At 43.4% G+C, this 16,923-nt stretch overlaps 1 long non-coding RNA gene across 4 annotated transcripts in view; it reads right to left on the reverse strand.

The window, feature by feature from the left end:
- Nucleotides 1-912: 912 nt before the first annotated feature.
- Nucleotides 913-16,923, reverse strand: part of LOC143750108 (uncharacterized) — a 204,810-nt gene continuing 188,799 nt past the window's right edge. For 2 of the 4 annotated variants that reach the window (XR_013207114.1, XR_013207113.1), the window contains 2 exons: nt 2,489-2,559; nt 913-1,144 (listed from right to left, as the gene is read on the reverse strand). This is a non-coding gene — a long non-coding RNA (uncharacterized LOC143750108). Of the gene's footprint in view, nt 1,145-2,233; nt 2,560-16,923 lie in introns of those variants that run through there. The other 2 variants (XR_013207111.1, XR_013207112.1) reach the window with 1 other exon arrangement.

Here is a 16,923-nt window from a genome sequence, read left to right on the forward strand (position 1 = left end):
ACAACAGATGGGCTGCATCTGAAATAACATACTTCACCTACTATAATAGTAGACGAAAAACAGTACATAACAAAAGTAGTATGTCCGAATTCACAGTACTCATAAAAGAGTAGGAAAAAAGTACCCAGATTACCTACAACTGTCACATATTGTAAGAATAAAGAGCTCATGAAGACTAACAAACTAGGAGAACAGTCTTTAATGCAACTTACTTTAGGGAAATACAGGGAGAAAGGCTTCACAACACTTCTCAAAACATCAATACTGGACAAGGACTTAAAACTGAGGGCTTATTTACAAGGCTGGGCTGGAGAGGACTCTAGTATGGGCTCATGGGCAGGATAAGACTCTGAAGCGGGCTCAGGGGTAGTTGAGCTAAAAAATAATGATGGCATCTGAAAATTGCGGTTTGTGGTCAGTTTGTGTGTAAATGTATGTTTTTGACCAACGTTTTCCACTTTCTATGTCATTTCAATGATGAACTCTTTTTTGTTCAGTTGTGCGACAGTCACTGTTTGTGGATACCATAGAAATGAATAAGAAATGACGTAAACTGAATCATACAAGTCACAAAAATGTATGTGACTTCTCTTATAAAACAGCATTTTTTCAGTGAAAAAAAAAAAATATATATATATATATATGTATATATATATGAATATATACATTCATTTTGGACTGGTATATATAAGAGCAAACATGTTGAAGATCAGCAAATGGGCTGTCAATTAATTTGGTGTTGTATATACATGTATGTATATGTGTTACTTGCCATTCCTTTGTTATTATTTGTAAAATTCACTATGCAATTACTGAGTGAAGATAGTTTCAAAGTAAATCCTTTATTTTTTCAAGTTTTATAATGCCATTTATAATTTATAATCAAGTAAATCACATATATAAACCGGCAGACCAGTGATGATGCCAGTCTTCATCTAAACATTTCTCAACCACCAATGAAGTTGATATAATAGTCATGTTGCGTGCAGGACTATCACTGAGCCCCCACGTGGATTGTTGGGAATGAGATGAGGCAGTTGTTTTGCTTCCTCTATCTGAAGTCTTCACGCTTCTCTTTGGCCTATTATGACAGCGTATTGTGCCACACGGATAATGAAGTGGAACGCTACTTCCAGACCACTCGCTGTAATGGAAGCCCAGTCACAATGATTAATGCGCTATTCACCATGAACTCAACGTTTTTAGAAGCTTGTCAATTCTTCTGGCCTGCCACCGAACAAACATAACAAATGCCTTAGCTTTCCCTCATTAAAATGCAAATGCGTTTACTCTTTTGTTGATTTTTAAGCAACACATAGCAGTACTTGCACTATTTAAATGAAAGCAGATGTGACTAACGTGTTGTAGCTGCCGTCATACTTGCAGGTCGGCCACACAGTTTTGCATAATATGTAAAATAACGAATATATTAAACACCTTCCTGCATACCGTATAAGCCTATAAATGCAGAAAGCCCAAAAAATTAGATAGTGATCATATACTGATGTATTTGATATTAATGAAAGTGTTTGGTAACTTAAAATTCAAAATGGCTTTTTTTGGCATCAGGGTAAACAGTACAGTATTGCCAATTTTTGCACACTACTATTCAAACATTTAGTTCAATAAGATTTTTGTTGGTGTTACATTAAACTAGTAACAAACATGTTACAAATAAATGCTGTTCTTTTGAACTTCCTACTCATCAAAGAATCTTGAAAAAAATGCATCACGGTTTAAACATTGATAATAATGAGAAATGTTTCTTGAGAAGCAAATCATCATTATAGAATGATTTCTGAAGGATTTTGTGACTGAAGACTGGAGTAATGATGCTGAAAATTCAGGTTTACCATCACAGGAATAAATTACATTTTAAAATTGTAATAATATTTTCACAATATTATTGCTTTCACTGTATTTTTGGTCAAATAAATGCAGCTGTGGTGAGCAGAAGAGACTTCTTTCAAAAATCTTACTCACCCCAAATTTTTAACACTACTGTATAGTATATAGAATTATATACATGAAATATGTCATTATAAAATGAGTACATAATAAACCTGAATTGAACACATGCATCAGTCTGAATTATGGACCAACTTATCAGACAATATCTTTAATTTGTATTATTCACTTGCTCACCGAAATGCAGTTATTATGTCTGACACAAAATGAGCCGAGAATCCTTACTTCGATCTTTTAAAATGGCAAAAATGGCAAAAATGTTATCAAAAAATTCCATCAGTTACCAGCTAGTTGTTCAATTAAAAACAAAACAAACTAAATATGCTGTAAAAATAATGTTTTTGTTCAGCATGTTATTTGTCATGAACACATCCGACCCAACAGCGCCAGATTTCTCAGCTTCTCCCTCTTGTTCCCAATCCCCATAATTCTAATCACCGCCACGTATCACAGCTCATCATGGACTCCTATAAATCCAGATCCCCCTATCACACCGTTGTCTGGTCTCGTCACAAACTACCTGCGTTCCTCTTTAGTTATCATCCGACTATCTTAATTCTCTTCAGTCAAGTTGCATCATCTTCTTCAGTCCTGCAAGGAAATCAAAGACAATTATAACAAGCTAAGTTAACCTGTTGAATCTCACACTTTGCCTTACATTCCTGTGTGTGTTGTTCTTGAAGATATCTTTATTAAAGTCCAGTTCTGATTCATTCCTTGTTATCGGTTCTTAGCTGTTGCGACATTATTAGGGGGACTGTACTCCCAAATAAAAAAGGGGGGAATAAAACATGCTGAAAGAGCATTATCCTATTTGATAATTGCTGAATACATTTATATCTGCAGCTGAACTAATCCTTAATCCCACCAATCGGCAAAGAGATCAGACTGATCTCTGAATAAATACAATATTCTTCAAAGTCAGATTACATCACACCAGCACAGAGTAAAGACAAAATAATGCTGCATATGTTTGCAATAATTCACTCCTGTCAGACTCTTTTATGTGTGAAATTTTAAATTCTTTAGAGGCCTCCATCTGCTGAGGAAAAAGCAAGTGAACCCTACAGAGCTTTCCCCTGAAACTACAGAATGAATATTTGCATTCCATTTCGAACACAGAGAGAGACTCACAGATAAATTACAGGCTGAAATTTGACTACCCTCTCTCTTATAAAAAAAAAATCTTTATTGCATATACCAGCCACAGACTCTGCATCAAGAGATTTGCTGTGTAATTTTTCTTATCATTTGAAGAAGAAAACCCTATATTTCTGCTCTAGGCACTTCATTAATTGACATTTACAGCAATCTCAAAGTTAATCATTCACACGCATAGAGAAATGGACAATTCATGTCATTAGCTTAAGAAATTAATGATTAACAAACTCTGCAGTAACCTAAACAAATATAGACGGCAGCTTATGTTTCTGTGAACAGAATACACGTGGACACTACATGTATGAATGAACAGTATTTCTGTAATGCTATATTTTCACAGATGGTTGCCAAGATTTAACTAGTTCATTCTCTAGCTAAATGTTCTATTAACAACTCTCTATCCAGTGATATGAAAAAAGTTGCATGAAGCGATCTCTCATATAGCTCAAGACACATGATTACATAACTGTATTGATATCTAGTCTGTGTTGCAAAAATGATGCCATTCTTGAGGGGAAATTGTATCGCTCAAAGGTTGTTCTTTCTTCCTTTTCCCCAGGTGTAATAAAAATAGGCACCAAAGAGAAAACGTACTCGGTTACTGATGTAACCTTGGTTCCCTGAGAGTAAGGGAACGAGTATTGCGTAGCTAATACGCAGTAGCTCGCTCATTGTCTGTGCTGTGGCAACTGCACATCCAATGGCCGAGCGCCTCAGACGCGCGACCCAATCAACTGACTTGGAACCGAGTATGTCAGACCGCGCCTAAATGGGTGTGGCCTAAGCCTATAAAGATCGCTCATTTCGGCCAATACATCAGGTTTAAATCGACTGAAGCGACACATCCTGACAGATTTCAATAGTGCGGCAGGCTACGAAATATTCCTTCCCTTACTCTCAGGGAACCAAGGTTACGTTAGTAACCGAGCACGTTCCCTTTCGAGAGCGGTCGCTTTGTATTGCGTAGCTAATACGCAGTGGGGACGCAATGTAAAATGCTGCACATTAGCAACTGGCTGAATCCAACTGGAGCCTAGGGAAACCCCCCGAGGCTCAACAGAACAAGCAATAATAAGTATCCCAGTATAAGTGACACTAACCAGACAGAGTCGGGTTTCATAAATAAAAACTGGGGCTCATTAACAGCCCTAAGACTACCTGTACTTATGGACAGTAACATATTAGACAGATACAAACCAGACACCGTCGGGTCAATTATCATAGTGAGAAGACCCTGGCCTGCAGGCAATGTAACTCCAGGTTATAAAATCGTTCTCCGAGGGTGGAAGTGCTAATAATGTAATAACCTGAGCTCTGAACGGGGTTGAGAGCACCTTAAGTACATAACCATGCCTTGGCTTGAGAATGACCCTGGAGTCATTTATCCCAAATTCCAGGTAGGAGGGGCTCACAGAGAGCGCATGCAAATCCCCCACTCGCACGACTGATGCCAAAGCCAGCAGAAGAGCAGTCTTCAGCGAAAGTGGTTTGAGATCAACCAACTGTAGCGGTTCGAACAGGGCCCCTTCAGGGACTATGGAAAGGTCCCATGCCGGTATAGTGGGAGGCCTGGCGGGGTTCAACCTCCTGGCTCATTTGAGAAAACGAACGATGAGGTCGTTTCACCCCAGCGACTGGCAAGCCACAGGAGCATGGTAAGCTGCCATGGCTGCCACATACACTTTGACCGTGGATGGGAAGTGACCCGCATCCAAGCTCTTGTAAGAAGGAGAGTACCACTGATACTTTGCATGAGTGGGGCTTGAGGTCTCTGGCTGAGCACCAGCCAGCGAATACTGACCACTTCAGAGCATAGAGACGCTTTGTAGACAGTGCTCTAGCCTCAGTGATGTTATTTAAGACTTTTTCTGGGAGGTCCCCGGATACCCGTTGAGGGGCCATACATGGAGGGCCCATAAGTCGGGGCGAGGGCGCCAGATCGCCTGTGTGAGGAGGTCTTTCCTCATTGGCACTGGCACATTTTCTGTGCCAGTTCTGGAAACCTATTATATCGCCCTATTCTATAATTCTATCGCCCCTTTTGCCAGCAGATTTTGTACTTCGGTGCAAAGTATGTGACCCACGTTGCCTCTCACCGTTGTCTCGACAACCACCTGAAATCGCGGGGGTCTACGAGCGAACTGGAGCGAATATCCTCGATTTATAGTGTTCATAACCCAGACTGAGACTTCGGGGATGGCTTGTCAGGCCTCGGTCCTTGTGGCTAGGGTTTGAATGACAACTGGGGATGGTCGCCTAGCATAGGGGGACCTAATACCCTTGTGCTGTGATTGGTGCAAATATTCTCTTTCAGAGGAGCGTGTCTTATGACGGGCTTGGACTGGTTTGTGAACACATATGTCCCGCTCTGTCAGAGCTGCTGTTGAAGCAGTGACTATCTGTCTTGGTGTAGAGCCCTGCGCGGGCCTGTTTTCTTCATCCCGCTCCCGCCCGCCGAATTTCTGACCGTTACTGCCCGCTCCCGCAACGTATGTGTTACACTGCCACCCGCTCCCGCAATATGTATGTCCACTCCCGCCCGCACCCGCAAAACTTTGAGAATTTATTCCCGCACAATAATAGAGATGCATTGATTTTGTGTCTTCTCCTGTCCCGCAGGAAAAAGCATGTATTTGTATTGCTATAATTAAAGAGATTCATGGGGTTGTTTGTTTCGTTTCCCTGGACTGCATGTATTCTGACGCACTGATCAGGAGGATGAATAGTAGTCCAAATGTCAGCCTTGCTTAATGTCAGCCTTGCTTAGGTTTTGTGCTGTAAATACCTGTTTTAGGTTCTTTTTCACATAATTTATTGACATCTCCCCATCATGTCGACTTGCTAGGCTACCTCCAGATCCCGCAGTTTTTTTTCCCCGTGTGCGGGGGGCTGTAGTGGAAACATTTATTTCTCGCTCTGTTTGAGCTGCTGTGAGAACAGTGTTTGTCTGCAGCGGTGTACCCAAGCATAATGTGTCTGAGTCACGGAGAGGGCTCTGCGTGACGTGCAGAACGGGAGGACGTAGTAGTTCTCTTGACGTAAAGAGAGCTAGCCGCACACACATCTGACCGCAGGCTTCTTCCGTCGAGGCTTGACGAGGGAAAGGAAGCGGGGGGAGTGCGAGAAGCGGTTTGCTGTCCGAAAGGAGAGCTAGCCGCGAACGCGGGAAGTAAATAAGCAGGGTGTCACATTTCTGGAACAGCCACCCCTTGTGAAGCGCGGCCTGTGCGTGGTGAACCCAGACACAAGCCGCGCTCAAGTGTCCATCCGCCTCGTGCTGAGAGGCTGCACATGAGGCACAGTGGACGATCAAGAGCAAGGCATTTGGAACAACGCCTCGCGAAAACTTGCTCGTTCACAAAACTGAGTGTCGCAGAGTTAACTCAACAGTAGCAGAAAAAATATATAGCATTTTTTACTCGCCGGATGGCCACAGGAGAGCAGCGACAGAAGAGGAGTGGCTTGTTGAAAGGAGTTGAAAGGCGCTGTCTGCTGTTTGCAAGGCTCGCTCTAGCTGATATGGCTTGTTTCAACGGCGAAAGGCTTCAGGAGGACTCAGAGACATGAAGTGTCGCTGAAGTTGAGTAAATCTGATGTATTGGCCGAAATGAGCGATCTTTATAGGCTTAGGCGACATCCATTTAGGTGCGCTCTTACGTACTCTGCGCCAAGTCAGTTTATTGCGTCGGGCGTCTGTGCATTTGCCGCAGCACAGCCAATGAGTGAGCTAGTTGCTCTGCTGTGTTCGCTGTGCAGATGCACTGCGTTTGAAATTATTGCTTCAATATTTTGAGGAAGAGGAGTTTCCCCACCGCCGTATTAGCTATGCAATACGAAGTGACCATTCTCAAAAGGGAACTATTGTCATACAGTAGGACTATAGAGGTATAATATTATTGTGGATAGCATAGCTCAGATTATTTGATTTTGCAGAAGTAACTGACGTGAAATTGTTTATATTGAAATCTTTGATTCAGAATGCAAAGTTTGTGATAAAAGTGACCATGATAAAAAAAAAACTATTTTCAAACACATGCCAAGTTATTTTACTACAAATGTATTTGATGTTGAGTTAATTTGGTTTTGAAAAAAACATTGCAAAATCTTTTAGAAAAGTTGACTGACAATTTTTAATGTGAACTTAATGTAATCAACAATATAACTTATGTTCATTATACTTTGATTCCATGAATAATTATTCTAAATATTTTTTTAAGCCACAGTTTTCAACATATACTTCATTCATTTATTACACATATCATGAGTAATTAATTTATAAAAATCTAATGTTTTGGGGTAGTCGCACCATGTGACATTTTAAAACCTAAACTAAACTTGCCTTATAATAAAAGGTCAAATTATCTGATATTTTAAGATTGACTTATTGTCATCTATAATTTTCGAAGAATTCATAAGACCTCACTCGGACGAATTCGTAAGATTTTTGCTAACTCGCACATATTTTACGAGTTGCCCAATTTGTATGAGTTCGTATGAGTGACCTACCCCTGGCCCCGCCCCTAAACCTACCCATCACTGGGGTTAAGACAAATCGTATGAATTTGTACGAGTGAGGTTGTGCAAATACGTACGAATTAGCCACCTCATACTCACTCGTAACAATCGGTCGTGAGATAGCGTTGGTCGCTCCGCATGACCTCATGACACAACACATTTCAACTTTTTAACTATATCAATAAGCAGTTTTGTTCAAATTTTTTTTCAAGAATTTACCATATAAAAATGATGCCAAGAATTTCATTCTTTTAATGAGGCTTTTCTTGCTATCTTGTCTATTCGTGTCCTCTTTTCATGCGCAGGTCAAAGCATGCATGGCGTTTGTGTCGAGAGGTGCATTAAAACCCTGTCACAATCCATGTGAAAGGGACTTTGCTCTATGCAAATCTGTGACTTCAACATACCTGCAAGGTTGTCAGCAGAATCTCACAGTAAGTGACAGGAAACGTCAGATAATGCGAGAATTTAATGGTAATCTTTCACATCTTTTTGAGCTACCTGTTCTGGTAATTGACACAATGTGTGCACTTCTAGGTGAGAAGAGTGTTTGCTAAGGACATACATTTAAACATAATTTTTTCAATGCCTTAATGTCAATCTCCATAATGACTACCCTCTATTCATACGTCCTTCTTCCATGTTAATTTTCCTGGCATATCTCATTTTGTTCAGCTTATATTGATACCTTTTCAAATGAACTACTAGCCTGTCACACAGGCAAGAAAAGCAGCGCACGGCAATACAAAAACTATTACGATTATCTAGGTCAGGTCAGTATGCAGTACAAAGTCATTTAAACGGTCTACACGTGGTCACTAAACGGTCAATACGTAGCTAAGAGTCAGACTTGAGTGAGTTGGAGACTCAATCATGAGAAACTCGCCCAAGGCAACAATCAATTTTATACCGAAATGAACGCAGCACACTGAACTGGCTATAAGCTGCGGAAAGATCAAGTCTTCAGATCGATAATGACACAAATGTGATAGCTCTTTCTAATTGTGAATCCATATGGGTCTTCAAACAGTGCTACTAAGGTACAAGCCTATTTAGTTAACTGTAAAAAGTGATCAGTTGACTTAACTTTAAAAAAAAGTGAAGAATCCTGTTGCTTTAAAAAATATTAAGTAAATTAACTTCATGCTAATTGAAAAAATGAAAGTTCACACAACTTAATTTTTTCAATTACGTATTACATTTATTTACTTAATTTTAAGGCAACGGGTTTCCTCACTTTTTTAAGTTAAGTCAATTGATTCAATACAAGTTAAGTTTAATCGAGAGCATTTGAAGCATAATGTTGATTTAAAAAAATACATTAATTTTTAGTCTATTTTTAGTCTGTTTACTTTTTTTTATAAAAAAGCATAAATCAAGGTCACAGGGACCAGTGTTGGGTAAGTTACTGTAAAAAAGTTTTTACTAGCTAATTATCTTTAACAGTGTGATCATCCTACTTTCCTGTACTTATTACTCTCTTAAAAAGTATTGCATTAATTATTACAAATTACTTTCTAAATCCCAATTCAACCTCGATCAATACAAGGATAGACATTAAAACTGCTCTTTTAATTCTATCAAATAAATAATATGAAATTGCATAAATTATTATTAAACTGACCAAAGTATTTAAAGGGAGAAGGTTACATTAAAAACATACATTTTAACATCAGGGGCCCTATCTTGCACCCGGCGCAAATGACTTTGTACACTGACGCATGTATCATTCCTATTTTGCACCCGCGCAAAGCGGACATTTTTCCCTCCACAGACACACATCGGTTAACTAAGAAATACACTTGCGCTCCTCGGGCGGTTCAGCGCAAAGAGGAGGCGTGTTCCGGCGCAAACTTTCCCTCATGCTATTTTGCTGTTCTATAAAACCATTGCGCCACTGACCAGAAAAAACCTAGTCTAAAGTCAGTGGCGCGTTGCGCGTACATTCAGATGCTATTTTAAGCGCGCATGCTTGGCCATAATACAGAGTGTGAACAACGCGCATACACTGTAGATGATTCTCTCATCTACACAGATGCATTTAACTTTTTGCAAATGATACATTATTATAAGGAAAAATATTGAAACACGAGGGAAATCATTGTTGTTTCCATGACGATGGGGAAAATAGGCATAAAGCTTACACATTTACCCAAATTATTATATGCATGTGTAACCGAAGTTCCCCTTCAGGGACTACCGCTGCGTGAAATCGCAGTGGGAACGCCCTCAGCGTGACGCGTCTGAAGCATGAATGAAATCAGTCAATGGAGAGAATGAGCGTACGGCGAGTGACGTCATCGACCAGGAAGCTATAAATATTCCCTGAGTACACAACACGCCAGCTTTTAGTTACTTCAGCAGCTCTGTGTGTGTCTGAATCTGTCGATTGTGTTTGTCTGTTTTGTCAGGAGTTTTCACTATATATATATTTTATATAAAAAAACCAATATGAGCGAGCAGTATAAGAAGTGTGTTCCCCCCTGTACTCGGCACATCACGGGTGGGGATTCACACGAGCTAAGTGTGGCTTGTTTGGGAGTGCAGCAATGCCCAGTCGGCTCTCGAGGGAGTCGATTGTCAGCATTGCGAGCGTTTTCCCTTGAGAACTCTGCGCTCGCGGCGATCGCTCTTCGAGGAGAGTGATTTGCTGCGAGCTCCCCGAGGCTCGGGTCCCGCTTCTGTTGAGGCAGAGCGGCGGCGCTTGTCTTGGGGCTCGCAGATGGATCTCGCTGGCGACGTTGAGACGGGCTCCGCCCTATCTCAGCTATCTCCGACGAGATCTAGTGCCTCTCACCCGGCTCTGGAAGCACGCGCTGCGGCGGTTACTTCTGCCCGGGTGGAGGCACATGATGATGTTGAATTGAGATTTTCCAGTTCTGAGGAGCTGGATGTCGAAAGTTTATTATCAGAGAAAACTAGTTTATCACATTATACTGCAAATGAAGAAGGTTTGATGGATGTATTATCTCGGGCTGTTGAAAAGCTAAAAAAAAAATAATAAAATAACAGTATCGAGTGGCCAGCTGATAGACAGGTTTCTAGAATTAAAAGCAATCTAGATGATAGATTTCTGTCTGCACGACCTCAACCTTCTAGCCGGTGCTTACCGTTCTTCCCAGATCTTCATGCTGAGTTTTCAAAGACCTGGGTTAGACCGGTTTCAAGCAGAATTTACACAAATCAGTCCAATGCTTATGGTAACATTGTTGGTGCTAAATCTGCTGGTTATGTGACGATACTGTAGGCGGAGGAGACGCTTGCGAGCTATCTCTCTCCTGCTTCATCGTCTTCACTTAAAGCACCGGCTCTTCCACCAAAAAAATAAATAAATAAATATATATACCTCTGTGCTGGTGGGGAAGGCTTACTCGGTGGCTCGGCAGGCGGCTGCATGTTTGCATACGATGACTTTTATGCAGGCTTTTCAGGCCAACCTGCTCAAAGGAAATCTGAGGGGGGTCCCCGCCGAGAGAGACTTGCGTTCACCTCCCTTAAGGGTGCCCTGTCTCTCCCGGCGCCCTCAGGGGCCCGTCCTACTAACCCTGCCGAAACAGGGCGTAGAAGGGTCTGGCGAGTGCTTTCCCGAGGGACGCTCGCCGCCTCTAAGGAGGGTTATAGTGTGTTCAGACCAGTCGTTCCCTGCCGGTGCGCCGTTACAGGGCACTGTGTCTGTCACGCAGAATGTTCAACCAGAGCAAAGTCTTTCGTCGAGTTCGTCTTCAAAAAGAGCACAGCAGAAGCGGAGTGTCACGTCTCGTGCCCCCCTGCAGAGAAACTGGAGGGACGAGGCGGGGTGCTCTCCGGCGCGGCCTTCTCGGGGCAGGACTGATCTGAGGACAGTCATTGTCGCCAGAAAGGCCGCGTCGAAAAAGTCCTGACGGGCTGAACGTCAGGACTCTGAGGGTGGTCCCCATCGGGAAAAACTTGAGTTCACCGCACAAAAACACGGTGCCCTGTCTTTCTCGATGCCCTCAGGGGTCTGTTCTACTAACCCTGCCTATACAGGGCGTAGAGAGACTCGGCGAGCGATTTCCCGAGGGACGCTCGCCCCCTCCAAGGAGGGTTGTGGAGTGCTCAGACCAGCTGTTTCCTGCCAGTATGTTACAGGGCGCTGTGTCTGTCACTCGGGATGTTCATCCGGAGGCCAGCCTCGAGAGGCTGGTTCCCTTAGTAGAGTTCCTGCCGGAATGGGTCCCCCACCCAGCAGGGAGTTAGGATACTACTTCATCGAAAAAAAAAAAATCCTGACGTGCTGAACGTCAGGGTTCTGAGGGTGGTCCCTATCGTGAAAGACCTGAGTTCACTGCACAAGAACACGGTGCCCTGTCTTTTCCGATGCCCTCAGTGGTCTGCTCTACTAACCCTGCCTTCACAGGGCGTAGAGAGACTCGGCGAGCGATTTCCCGAGGGACGCTCGCCCCCTCCGAGGAGGGTTGTGGAGTGCCCAGACCAGCTGTTCCCTGCCAGTACGTTACAGGGCGCTGTGTCTGTCACTGGGGATGTTCAAATCAGATCCGAGGACTGGTTTGTCATGATAGATCTAAAGGACGTTTACTTCCATGTATCTATCCTCCCTCAACACAGGAAGTTCCTGAGGTTCGCTTTCGGGGGCGAAGCGTACCAATATCGGGTTCTTCCGTTCGGCCTAGCACTGTCACCCCGAACATTCACGAAGTGTACGGATGCTGCTATAGCCCCGCTGAGGTTATAAGGCATCCGCTTTCTGTACTATATAGACGATTGCTTGATTCTAGCTCAATCGGCACAACAGGCGGTTCGGCACCGAGATGTCGTTCTTGCTCATATCAAGTGACTGGGGCTGAGGCTCAACGCCAAAAAGAGTGTTCTTTCTCCATTACAGAGAACCACTTTTCTAGGTGTAGTGTGGGATTCAACGACGATGCAGGCACGATTGTCACCTGCTTGTATTGCTTTGATTCTCGCTGCAGTAGATCAGGTCAAGCTAGGCCAGTCATCCACTGTAAAACAGTTCCAGAGACTGCTAGGTCTCATGGCAGCTGCGTCCAACGTGATACCTCTTGGCCTCTTGCACATGAGACTGTTACAGTGGTGGCTCAGGACCAAGGGATTCTCCCCGAGGGGAAATCCGCTTCGCATGATCGTGAGTTTGCGACGGTGTCATCACGCCCTGATCATGTGGAAAGATCCTTGGTTTCTGTCCCAAGGCCCTGTGTTAGGAGCTCCTTGTCGTCGCGTTATGCTAATGACAGATGCCTCTCTCACGGGTGGGCTCAGGGTCTGTGGGAGGACCATCATCGTCTGTGGCACTTAAACTGCCTAGAGATGTTGGCGGTGTTTCAGGCTCTGAAACACTTCCTCCCAGACCTAAGGGGCCACCATGTTCTTGTCCAGACAGACAACACATCGGTGGTTTCTTATATCAACCGTCAGGGGGTTTGCGTTCTCGCCCGCTTTACAAACTGGCACGTCAGATCCTTCTATGGTCCCAGGGGAAAATTCTTTCTCTGAGAGCTTTTATCTCCCGGGGTATTTAAATCAGGGGGCAGACATCCTGTTAAGACAGGGGCCGAGGCCCGGGGAATGGAGTCTTCACCCCGAGGTGGTGGAACTCCTATGGAAACATTTCGGTCTTGCCGAGGTAGACCTATTTGCTTCTCGAGAAACATCACACTGCCCGCTGTGGTTCTCTCTCAGCCATCCAGCCCCGCTGGGGTTGGATGCGATGGTATATCCGTGGCCGAGGTCACGCTTGTACGCTTTTCCCCCGATCGCTCTGCTCCCAGGAGTTCTGGAGAGGGTTCGCCGGGACGGGCTCAGTGTCCTGCTAATAGCCCCGTTCTGGTCGGCCCGGGTATGGTTTGCGGACCTAGTGTCTCTCCTCAACGGCTCTCCCCTAGAGATACCGATCAGGAGAGATCTGCTCTCTCAGGCGAGTGGGTCGATCTTTCACCCCCGTCTAGAGCTATGGAGGCTGTGGGCTTGGCCTCTGAGGGGGCCCAGCTCATAGATTCTGGTCTCTCGGCTGAGGTCGTTGAGACCATCCTCCGATCCAGAGCTCCCTCCACGAGGAAGTTATATGCCGCGAGGTGGAAACTTTTCACCTCTTGGTGTGGAGAGCGCCAGCAGGACCCAGTTAACTGCCCGGTTGGTACAGTCCTGGATTTCCTGCAGGACCGTCTCTCCACAGGGTTATCCCACTCCACACTGAAGGTGTATGTGGCGGCCTTAACTGCTTACCACAACCCTTCAAGTGGAGGTTCCCTCGGGAAACACCCGCTTATGTCTCGCTTCCTTCGTGTCACCTTGAGGCTGAGGCCTGCAGTTCGCACAAGGGTACCAGCTTGGGATCTGGCCGTCATCTTAGAAGGTCTCTCCCTTGCTCCTTTCGAGCCCATCGAGGAAGTTTCGGAAAAGTTTCTTACTCTAAAGACTATCCTTCTTCTCGCTTTCTCATCTCTAAAAAGAATTGGAGATATTCAAGCACTTTCGGTGGCTCCCTCGTGCCTGGAATTTGCTCCTGGTTGGTTAAGGCCTTTCTCTTTCCGAGACCAGGTTATGTTCCTAAGGTTCCAACTGTTTCAGTTAGACCTATAGTTCTGCAGGTTTTCTGTCCTCCGCCTTTTCTGACGTCAGACCAGGAGAAAATTAATTTGCTGTGCCCAGTTTGGGTTTTGATGCTTACGTCCACAGAGCTGCCCTGTGGAGGAGATCGGAACAAATGTTCGTCTGTTTGGGTCACCTAAGAAAGGATGTCCTGCATCTAGAAAAAGGATGAGCAAGTGGGTGGTCGAGGCCATCCCACTTGCTTATGGTTCGGCCCATCAGCCTTCACTTTGGCTGTAAGGGCTCATTCCACCCGGAGTATGGCTGCTTCTACAGCTCTTCTTTCAGGAGCTTCTCTTCAGGACGTTTGTGATGCGGCAGGCTGGTCCTCACCGCACACTTTCGTTAGATTTTATTCCCTCGATCTTAGCTCCACTCCCGGGGCTCAGGTTCTCTCGTCGGTTTGTGTCTCCTAATGACACACGACGGGGATTTGGTCGTATGGGGATGTGGGTATTGCGTTCCCACTGCGATTTCACGCAGCGGTAGTCCCTGAAGGGGAACGTCCCGGGTTACGTATGTAACCCTAGTTCCCCGAAGGGACGGACGCTGCGTGTCCTGCCATACTCTCGGCATCCCCTTGGGTCGCTGCTTCAGTAACTTTTAAGCTGGCGTCTTGTGTACTCAGGGAATATTTATAGCTTCCTGGTCGATGACGTCACTCGCCGTACGCTCATTCTCTCCATTGACTGATTTCATTCATGCTTCAGACGCGTCACGCTGAGGGCGTTCCCACTGCGATTTCACGCAGCGTCCGTCCCTTCGGGGAACTAGGGTTACATACGTAACCCGGGACGCTAATTTGGGTGGGTTTGTCCCATCCCCAATGTCACTTCTCTTTCTTTTACGGCCCTGACAAGAACATCGATCTCCTCGGCTGAGAACCGATTCTGAAGCGCGCCTGGTAAATGCGCCATTATAATAGTATTGCGCCATGGAACAAGCGCACCTCGTTCATCATGCTCTTAAAGGGAATGTGATATAAAGCTCTTATTGGTTTGTTTCCCGTTACGCCCAAACCACACCTATGAATAATGAAGCTACTTCAGACCAACCCCTTTTAGATTTGCGCCAGGCGCAAGAGGCATTTATCCCGCCGGGAAAATAGCAACAGCGCCGGGATCCGCCCACAAAGTTACTTGCGCTTTGCGCTTTGACACTTGCGTTTCAGATCATTAAAATAGGGCCCCAGATAATGAATCCTGATTTTAAATCCACTAATGTTTTATATTTGTGCTATAGTCTATAAAGTATTTAATGCAATTACATCAGAAGTAACTGTAATTGAATTACAGGAAAAATGAAGAGTAATCCCTTTTTCAAGGGAAATTAATTACTCAGAAATAATGATGCTTAAAAAATCAAATATATTAACAAGTTCACAGAGAAACGGTTAGTAGGCGATTTTTGTTTTCACATTAACCCTCTGAGGTCTAAGGGATTTTGGGGTCCTTGAGGTGTTCTGACATGCTCTGACATTTGTGCTTTTTTCAGTTATTTATAAACATGTTAATGGCAAAGGTGTAAATTCACTCTATATAGCACAAACGGGGCTACCGTAATATGTGAGCAACATGTATGTACATGTTTATGCTTGGTAATTGAAAAAACTAAAACTTAAAGTGTCTGAAATAAGGCCATACTAAATACGTGTCCACAAGACTTTTGACTAATGAGTGTTGTTGCCTAGAATTTTTGCTTCAAAATGATCTGAAACCATCCTGCCTGATCATTTACACAAAACAATACATTGATTAAAATTTTATAAGACACCTTTTGTTTGGAAAGGCAATATGCGTAGAGGCGTGTTCACACCTAAGACAAAGGCCGGATAATGTGCCACATACATAATGAGCTGCATATTAATTAGCCCTTTCACACAGGTGTGTCACAGGATCCCAAAGAATGCAAGGACAAAAGAAATTATCTATATATACATATTTTACAATTAGAAATTGTTACCAATTACAAATAGGTTACAATTACAATTTTAACAATATTTCAAGAGTATTTCTTTGTAAAAAGTATACATTTTATCATACGTATTAGAAAAGGTAAGGATTCATTAGTTTGAATATTGGAACAAACACTATAATAACATCTTAGTTGATAATTCAATATACCTACTTTATTTTTGACAAAACATCATACTATAGTATATTTAACTATGAGCAGAAATTGGTGAACAAAAGCGTTACTATTTAATGTGACAGTAGTCTTATTTTACAGACAAAACTTTATAATCTATCCAAAACTAATCACAAAATCTTGTCTAAACATTCATATTTACACTGTAACATATTGTGTATGATATATTAGCATATACATGTGAATTTGTAGTTTGTTGCTTATACAGACATTTTATTTCAATATATTTCAGTCTATTTTTACTCATCTTAGTAGGCTATAGCAATATAGTTTGGATGTGTTCATGTAAACATAACGTTTACTAATGTAGGTGCGAGAGTGAATGAACGGCACAGAACGCTCTATAACTGAAGTAAACAACACGCGCGCGTCTGTGCCGTTCATTCATCATTTAGCCTACACACAGAAACGCAATTCATATTTAAACAGTCTTTTTGCGGTTTACAGTCAGACACTATTCAATATCGCGATTAGAACAAAGCACTTAAGAATAAATGACTTACTACATCAGCTGGATCCGTTGCTCCTCGAAATGAAACTACC

This window comes from Siphateles boraxobius, unplaced genomic scaffold, assembly GCF_051911475.1.
Source record: "Siphateles boraxobius isolate OS27281-9 unplaced genomic scaffold, OSU_SipBor_1 25, whole genome shotgun sequence".
Classification (NCBI taxonomy): Eukaryota; Metazoa; Chordata; class Actinopteri; order Cypriniformes; family Leuciscidae; genus Siphateles; species Siphateles boraxobius.